At 27.1% G+C, this 10,217-nt stretch overlaps 1 pseudogene across 2 annotated transcripts; it reads left to right on the top strand.

Annotated features, from left to right (window-relative positions):
• Positions 1-5,126: 5,126 nt before the first annotated feature.
• Positions 5,127-6,549, top strand: LOC104793198 (B3 domain-containing protein At2g33720 pseudogene; annotated as a pseudogene). 2 transcript variants are annotated; one of them, XR_015562600.1, is made up of 2 exons: positions 5,127-5,181; positions 5,829-6,549. The product of XR_015562600.1 is annotated as a B3 domain-containing protein At2g33720 pseudogene, transcript variant X1 (transcript). The 2 variants fall into 2 exon arrangements; XR_015562601.1 differs by having other exon boundaries at positions 5,134-5,181; positions 5,838-6,549.
• The last annotated feature ends 3,668 nt before the right edge of the window (positions 6,550-10,217 follow it).

Raw genomic sequence — 10,217 nt, 5'->3', positions numbered from 1 at the left:
AATTAACGTCTGTAGGTTTTTAAGAGCCATCTATCTGACATCGAAGTGACTGACCATGGGTTGCCAAGAAATCAGAAGGAGCCGAAAAAACCACTAGCAAGAACTGCGCTTCCTCCCACAGTAATTTTTCGCCCTATTACGTTTTACCAAAGCAAATATTAATTTCCGTTTATAAATGTTTATTTGGCTTGATCACTCAAATTCATTAATAAAGAATTTTAAAAATTAATATTCATTAAACTAAGTTAACATTAACATTAACTAAATATTATTTTTAAATTTTTAAAATATATATTAAGATATGCAAGAAATACAATATTAAGTTAATGTCATTAACCATTTTAAATAATTTTTTTATTCAGAACTGAACCAAATCCAACTGAGTCTTACTTTTGTTATAAGTTTGACCCGTTTCTTAAATCCAAGACTTGGAAAACTAGATGAAATTTGAACCAAATTGACCGAACATGCTACTTATAAAATTTTATAGTTAAAATAATATAATTTTAACTAGATAAGACCGACGTTATTATGCGGATAAAAATAAAAAAAAATATTATTGAATAATTTAGTAGTAATATATATATATTTTTAGATTTTATCTTGTAACATGTTAATATTGAATATGAACTTATCATATTTCTTTTTAATACTATCTCAGTTCCATTATATAAGAGATTTATGACTATTTGAACTATACAATATATTTTCCTATCAGTTGAAGTTTTATAAATGACATAATATTTATTGTTTATTAATCTTTGTGCTTTTACCCAAAAACTCTTATAGTACAGGAAGTACCATTTAAATATCTATACCATCATAATAAACCATATTTCAAGTTTTATTACACACTATGTGCTTCCCACGCAACGCGTGAGTTGTATTATTTTGTTTTAATTAGGCATATACGGGGTTCGCATTCATTTGTATTTATACACTATATCTTTATACCATTTCATTTAGATGTGTGTACAATTGTAGCGTTTATTTTTTATGAATTATGAGAATGTTGTTTTTTGCTTTTGAGGATCCAATCTTATCATTGACTGATATTTTTCCCAATAAATTTATTGTATTTTAGATTTTCTAATTAACTGCTTATGTAAACCCTTCATACGTTGATGTTGCAATAATAAGTTATTTTTTAAAAATAATAATCTTCCGTGTAAGTGATTATGTTTGTATGCCCATGTTTTGGTCTAATATCAATAAAATCATTTCTGTTTTTCTTTAGTTGGCTTTGAAACCAATTTTGAGTTAAGCAAATAATGGGTCGAATTATGGTGTTAATAAGTAATATAAATTTTTATGTATACATATTGTATATATGTGACTATAAGTTTAGATAACTAAAAAATTCTGTAATATTTAAATATAATCTTGAACATATATATATATATATATATATATTTGTGGGAGGAATGTATGGAATTATTGGATAGAAGTTATTTTTGAGTTAAATGACCTTTTATGCCTTTAAAGTGAGTTAAATATTAATAAATTTTTATATGTGTCTTGACTTTTTTAAAAAGGAATACCAAGTGTTTCCTTCCAAATTTGAAGTGACATAGTATTTTAGTTTTCTTATATGATTTTATGAACTTCAATGTAAAGGTTTTTCAAAGTAATAAGTACACTCACACTGATTGAATTATAAAATTTGGAGAAATGTTTATTTCAATTAATCATCTCTTCTTTTAAATATATCAAATAAGTATGGTGTTGTTCCTACCAATAGGGCAACATATATTATAGTTTAACCATAGAGTTAAGCAATGCTTATATATATTATGTTACACATTGCTCGTTTAAAAATGAATAGGAACTCTCAAATAAAGTTGACTTTTTTTTGTTAAAACCAACATATGTGAATTTAAATTTAACTATGCAAATTTTAAAAATAAATATGAATAGATTAGAAAGGCAAGAAATATAAAAAAAATTATTTATATATAAATAAAATAAAAATTGAAAAAATGTTAAATATATATAATACTTTCTAAATTAAAATATAGAATCAAACTCTTACAACATATATGAGATATAACAACATTTGATATTGGTGGGAGAGGAGGAGAGAATGATTACTTATAAGATAATAATACAAATTAGATAATGGAGATGAATCTTTTAAAACAAGAACAACGTAAATAAATGACATGTAGTCTCTAAAATTAAAATTTAGCATAAAAATTTTTCAATGATATTTCATTTGTTTTTTACAACCATACAACAAAAATAAGAAATCAAAATAAAATAAAAAAACAAAAAATGATTTGAGGTATTGTAGAAAGAGAAGGAGAGAATGTGAAAATGAGATAGTAAAAGAATGCCAATACGAGAGAATGAGAGATTGAGAGAATGCTTATTTATATGATAATAAATGATGGAAGTTACATTTAAAATTATGGAGTTACAATAGTAATTTATTGTGTTTGAATGAAATTGAGTGGTGGAATATGATTAATGCATAATTTATTTTATTTTCAGTTATAATTTTATTGGTGGGAGAGAAGGAGAGAATGATTACTTATAAGATAATAATCCAAATTAGATAATGGAGATGAATCTTTTAAAATAAGAAAAATGTAAAATATATATCATATAGTCTCTAAAATTAAGATTTAGCATAAAAAATTTTCAATTGTATTTCATTTGTTTTTTACAACCATACAACAAAAATAAGAAATCAAAAATAAAATAAAAACGAAAAATGATTTGAGGTATTGTAGAAGAGAATGAGAGAATGTGAAAATGAGATAGTAAAAGAATGTCAATGAGAGAATGAGAGATTGAGAGAATGCTTATTTATATGATAAGAAATAATGAAAGTTACATTTAGAATTATGGAGTTACAATAGTAATTTATTGTATTTGAATAAAATTGAGTGGTGAAATATGATTAATGCATAATTTATTTTATTTTCAGTTATAATTTTATTTTAATGTGTGAGTTAAATGTATTGTGTTTAGTGGGTCTTAAATATTGTTTAAAGCAATTAGAAAGCAAATAAAAAATAAAAAAAATTAGAAAACATTAAATGAAAATCAACCAATAAGGAGAGACCAAAACCTTACTTTACATATATGATTTCATCTTAATGCATAGAACTAAATATTTTATATCAAACACAACTAATACATCATATCAAATCTAAATCTTAGTAATAATTGAAAATACAAATAAAAGTTAACAAAATATAATTCACAAATAACTGAATCAATATTATTTAACATATATTTGTTATGTTGTTCTCTCATAAGTACTTAATTTTAAATGAGTGGAATTTATAAAATAAAAACATATATAAAGATATTGAGACATTCTCATCAAATAACTGAAGAGTCATTCCTTTAAATTATAATGTATTTCGAATGATCTTATGTTTTAACATATGCCTTACAAAAATACACGTGTTGAAATTATAAAATCAAACATAAAAAATTACTAATATTCTTAAATGAAGTTTTTAAAAATGATACATATTAATATTTGAAAAAATAATCTAAAATAAATTTCATCGTTAGATATTTAATTTAGTAATCACACTTAACTATATATTTCACTTCTTCATGGATTAGAGTTAAAAATTTAATTAAAAAAATAATATGAGCATCATATGAGATAATATGTATATTGGTTAGTATTTAAAATTTAACAAGAAAAATAATCAGTTAACATCCACAAAATTTTTGAAAATCCAAAAATATCCTAAATATTATTCTTCTATATGCCACAACTTCATAAGTAATAATTTTGTCAATTTTAATCAATTAACCAAAAATTTATTCATACAAACTCATTTTCTATATTTTTTTTTCAGGTTTCTCATATTACTACACGCATTTCTATACACATCATGTATTGAAATTTTTTCTTTTTATGTTTATTATTCTTTCAAGGTTTTGTGTAATTTCTTACAATAAAAAAATTATATACAACGATAAATACAATTTATATCTAACTTAAATTATGTTAAATAACATTTGTTACTCTTTTTTAACTTTGTTATTCATTATTTATTGATTAATATACATGCTTAATAAATTAAATTATTGCTTACACATGTCAAATTTTATTAAGAACACACATATAATATAATTAGCAGACAATGGAAAATATATTGATTTTGATAGTTTTCTTTTTTTTTAATTTAGAAAAATAAATTTTTTAGAATATAAACATGTAAAATTTTGTAAATATAATTAGCTGTCCAATTACGTTTAAAAAAAAAATTGACACGTGTCAACATCTAGTCAATATATTTGACATGTGTCACGATCTTGTTAATGATTAACTTTGACATCAAACTTTCTATAATACTGATTTTGTTAGTTTTCCTTTTTGATTTAGAAAAATAATTTTTTTAGAATATAAACATGTAAAATTTTGTAAATATAATTAGCTCTGCTACTACGTGTATAAAAAAATATAAAAAATTTGACACGTGTCAACATCTAGTCAATATATTTGATATGTGTCACGATCTTGTTAATGAGTAACTTTGACATCAAACTTTATATAATAAGATAGTAATAAAAACTTATTACATGATCCTAATAAAATAATAATGTTGAATCAGTTTAAAATTTAAAAATCAAATTTCTAAAGAATACTTGGAAACTCGAATTTAGAAAAACTAGAGCTTAATATATATAGTTTTTTATATCTCTGTTTCAATATAATGCTCAGAGTTTATTTGGGTTTGAACATCATGAGTTATTTTACCATCTATTAGAAGTTGAGAGTTTACATGTTTTTGAAAAAGGTGAGGATTTTCTTTTTACATGTTTGCCGAATTTTAAATAAAAGACTAGATTTCAACTTCACTTTCCCCCACAAAATTGAAAAAAGCAAGTAATCCTTGTTGATAGAAAGCCTTAAAACTGCACAATATGGTAATTATTAATTTACACGTGTCAACATAATTTATATTATATTGCTATAATTACCGTTACATTATAATCTTTAGTCAAAAAATCACTTAGGAAGTATAATTGATGGAAACTATTTTTAGGTAATGAATCTATACTCAATATGTCTTTTTATTTATTATTGTTCAACGCTCCATGTCTATATAAACATGAATTCCGACAAAAAAAAACACTTCAGAATTTTTTTACCATATACAAACGATGAGCGCCTCCTTATAAACGCATCGGGTCTTCGTGGTAGAGGTTGGCCTCTCATCCATTTTTTATTTATTTACTAATTTTACGATTGTTTTTTGGTTTTAAATTGAGAATTGTGAGTTCTATACATTAACAAATTTTCATATATCATATATTTGTCCCGTAGTGTGCCGCATATGAGATCTTAGTAATATTCATATAGAGTTGCATATAAGATACACTAGAAGTTTAATATATCTAGATCTGAAAGCAACTATGAATATGAGGTTTGCCGTAATTATTAGTATCAAGATTTGTAAGATATCATTAAAAAAAATATACACTTAAATTATATATAATTTTTATCACAGAAATAGTTTTAAATTTGATTTTCATCAACATTTTAAACTGTAATATTAAGGTTATTCTGAAAGTAACTCGCACCTATGAGAAGGGATCTTGAACATAATTTTAAATTATTTCGTTTTGAATTTTCATATATTTTCAATATATTTGAAAATTCTTTGAAATCTGTACTAAGCTTCTCAGATTTCATTTTAAATTTCAGATCCAGTAACAAATGATTTAAGTAGATAGATGACTTAAAAAAAACTAACTTTAGAAAGAGGCTTCTTTTAAATTGACTGTGATTTTAAAGAAAGAAAAAAAAAAAAAAAAAAAAAAAAAGAGTTTTGATCCAATGCTTTGGTCAGGTTTTACAGTTTTTTTTCGATCAAGGATATGGATATGGCTCCCATTTCAGCGTCAAATAAGACTTTGGTCACCCTGGATCTGTTTCCGAATGACAAGACAGATGATGATCCGGAAGATGCGTCAGACAATAAGCAAACCGAAGAAAACATAAACCTGGCGCCGTTGAGGTTTATGACGGATGAAGAACAAAGAGAAGAGGTGCGCCACAATGTCTCAACAAAACTAACTCTCTACACCGATCCATGGACCATCAAGAAGACATTGAACAAAAGCAGTATTGGCTATCTAAACCATCTTTTTCTGAATGGAAGCATCGTGCTTAGCGACATTCTGAGATATCTCCCTATATCTGATAAAAGGGTAGTCGAAGAAGGCCCTGGATTAGCAGTCGACGTGTATGATGAAGACACTGATACTATGCACACTCTGGTTCTTAAGAAACGGCCCAGGTGTCAAAGCTATATTCTCGGCAGTGCATGGCGTAGGGAATTCGTCGTGAGAAAAGATTTGAAGATAGGCGATGTGATTGGAATGTATTGGGATCCTTATGAGTCGAAGCTTCACTTTTGTGTGCTTTCTCGTTCACCCATACAAGAGTTAATATGATCATTTACCCCTTTTATGTATAATGTATTATCGTTTGATAATAATAATAATCTGACAATTTACCCCTTTTATGTATCACATTTACTTATTATAATTTTTTGTTTGATATTTTCACTTAGATCACTTCATCATAACATTTGTTTATTAACTAATAATATAAATATCATAAATAATATGATTCTTGTTATTTAATACTATAATTTTTCATAACTTATACTACTAATACATACAAAAAAATTACAAAGTTGCCTCTGTTCATTATGACTTTTCATTTAATATTTTTTAACTTAAAGTTGAGTCTTTTTCGCATAATATTTTTAGTATAAGTTTTCATTTTAACGGTTGTGGTTTTTAGCTAGCAATTATATATGTTTGATATTTATGTAGTTTTAGCACTATTAATTATAATTTTTAATTTTATTCTTCGCATATATTTTTAAACTATGTTATTACTTCCAAATAATTTTATAATATATAATTATATAATTCTAAATTTAATGTAACTTTCTTTGAAATAATTCCTCTGCAATATCGCGGGGGTATGAGTCATAGTAATAATAATAATAATATTAATAATTTATACTATTAAAAAGTAGGAGCTACCAGCTTCTAAGGTTATCCACATAGGATTTACAATAACAAATTAGGAATAACCACTTCACTATTTAAGATTTAAAAAAAAAATATAATAATTTTCTATATTATTAATATTTTTTAGAAAAAGTGACACTCCGGTTTCAGGAATATGCGGAGAGACTTAAAAGAATTAATTTATCCACCTATGTCACCAAAGTGCAATTATCTTTTCGGTCAAAGGTCCTGAGAAAACTCCAAAGTTAAGCGTATTTGAGTTTGAGTAGTTTCAAGATGGGTGACCTTCGAGGAAGTGATTGTCGGAACGGTGCGAGTGAGGACAAAAGATAGGGAAAAATCATTTGTTGATTTGTAGGGACGGTAAACAAGTCTTTAAAGCCTCCCAGATGTAGCAAACTGACCGTCGGATATGGATGAGCTCATGGGTTTAGTGAGAGGACATGAGGCCCATTAAAAAAAATGGGTCCATGGGCTGGGAATGGACATGGAGCCCATAGAGAAGTGGTTGGAGCATTACAAGTGGTATCAATCGAACCCAAAGATAAGTTATGTGTATTTTAAAACAAAAAGTAAATTGTGTGGTACTTTTAAACAAAAAGGTTCTCAATTATTCAACGGAAGAAAGTGAGGAATTAGACAAGGAAGAAGAATAATACAAGTATAACGAAGAAACATATAGTGATAGTAACGATGAAAACTACCATACAAAATTGACAATGAAGATGAAGAGAAAAAATATAAAGTTTAAATGAAAAATACAAAGACATAAGCGTTCAATTGAGTATGAAAAACAGAATTTGTTCATGATTCTTTTGATCAGATTTGATTTTTAAACACAATTGATTTTTTTTTTAAATTAAGTATTTGATATAAAATTATTGTTTTAATAGTAATTTAAAGTTTTTGTAATATAAAATGAACAAAAGTGAAAGCCTGTGGAGAATTTTGTGTTGTTTATTGACCTTGTGAAGTTTACAATATATAGGCTATGACTTACAAGAAAGAAGATCGACTAAAGATATACAGAATATTCACATGAGATACGATACGTGATGAGCAAGAGATATGAAACTTGGAGAAGAATGTCCGGTTTGGATTTGATGGTTCGATCCGATATGAGTTTGATGGTTCGATTTGATGGGTTCGATTTAACATAATATTTTATAACTATCAATTGTATATAATTTCATCTAAATAATTCAAATAAAAATAATAAGGTACATATTCCCTCCCTTATAGTATCACATATTTTATAGTTCGTAATTTAGAGGGGAATATTGAAATTAGAATTTTAAAAGATTTTGTCGAATTTAGGAAATTTTGGATTTTGAGAGATTTCAATGAGATTGTATGATACTTTGGTGGATTTGTTATTATTTTTATTTTAGAAAAGAAAGAAAGTTTGTGATTTGGTAAGATTTATTGGAAGATTTTAAGAGATTTACACACACAAAGGCAAATAAGGTTCATCGACTTCTCAAACACAAAAGTCATGTCTTATAATTATGGTTTCAATGGACAGCACAATATGTTTGGAATATGATTTTTCAAACATATTCAATATTGCAGAGGAAAACTGCAGAAATAATTATTTGGAAACCTTGAGTGGACACAATAAGTTTCAAGGGATGAATAAAGAAAATGCATTAGAGAAGACGGTGGTGTACTGGTGTTGAATCTTATGATGAGGTCAATATATTGGAAGAAAACTCATTAGAGAAGTAATTCTGATTTTGAAACTCACCTGCTTTGTTTTTTTTTCTTATGCAGTGACCTGGAACATTACTTGCATTTTTCACAAGGCAACATGAAACAACAGAACTCTCCAAAGAAAGTATCTTATATAAGCAAATCTATCTCCAGAATTTCTATTGTTTTGTACTCTCATGTATGCTTTATGTTTTTAAGAAAATAAAAAATACTACTTTGATTCATTGGATTCTCTTCTAGACTAGACGGATTCCTTCCAGAACCGAATGGATCTGTCTGTTTCACAAGTAACAAAGACTGATTCAACCGGCGAGTGCTCAATCCACTGCGGTGTACCGTTATGGTTTGAAGGCCATTTTGCCACTTTTTTCTGCAGTTCTGGCATCCCATCTTACAACCTCATTGCTTGCTTCATCTATGGAGATTACAAACTCTTCACTTTCGTTAAAGATTGCCTGCATAACACAACAGTGACGATCGTTTAGAATTAATCGGACCCAGTGAATATTTTCGTCTCAAAAGGTCTAGAGAATTGACTACCTGAGACCGCAGTTTTATTCGCTTTGCTCCGAGACATTCCTTTACCATTCGACCTGAACCTATTTCCCATAACTTAACCGCAAAATCCTTACCAGATGAGAGTACAAACCTAACAAAAGCCATATGATTAATCAATTGTTCTGCAAAAAAATCTATTGAATCTTCTTCCTACCTTTGATCTTTAGTGAACACTGCGTTTGTGACCTCTGATTTTCCATGTGCACCACTAATGGAACGTATACACTTTGCGCTGACCCCGTCATAGAGTCGAATAGCTCTTGAGAACTGTTTTTTTTTTTGAAATCCTTCAGAATAACACATATAGAGGTGAAATTGTTTTCTTCTTATTTCTCACTAGTTTTCAACTAAAGAACTATCCAAAATCTTTTAAAATCAATGTTAAACACTTTTACAAAAAAAATTGTCAAATTTGAATAACACTGGATTTTATAAGATTTTTATAAATTTCTAATTGAATAACAATATATTCTAAGTTACTTTGACTGATTTTAAGTAAATTTCAAATTCAATAACACTGGATTTGGATAATGATTTAAAAATCACGAATTGAATAACGGAAGATTTTAATAAAAAACCAGAATCTTATAGTCTTCAGACTTCACTTTGATCGGAGTAGAAAGCATAACATAACTATGTCTTCCCATGTTCTTTTAGTTTTTAGACTTTTATAGGAACCGATGGGTTAAAAGCCGTGGAACCGAACCGAACCGAACCAAACCGAACCAAACCATTAACGGAATGACATTTACATTTCCGGTTATAACCGAATAGGAACCGAAACCCCGAATTGTGGTCGGTTGGGTTCGGCCCGGGGCTACCTCTTCCTCTTAATAGGGACTGAATCACATAGTTTAAAATAACATAACAATAAATGGATCATACTTTTAATGTTCATGTGAAAGAATGAGAGTGACGAA

This window comes from Camelina sativa, chromosome 1 (assembly GCF_030686135.1).
Source record: "Camelina sativa cultivar CO46 ecotype springtype chromosome 1, ASM3068613v1".
In the NCBI taxonomy this organism is placed as follows: domain Eukaryota; kingdom Viridiplantae; phylum Streptophyta; class Magnoliopsida; order Brassicales; family Brassicaceae; genus Camelina; species Camelina sativa.
Note: the sequence above shows the minus strand (reverse complement) of the source record. Positions and strands in the feature narration are given on the sequence as shown.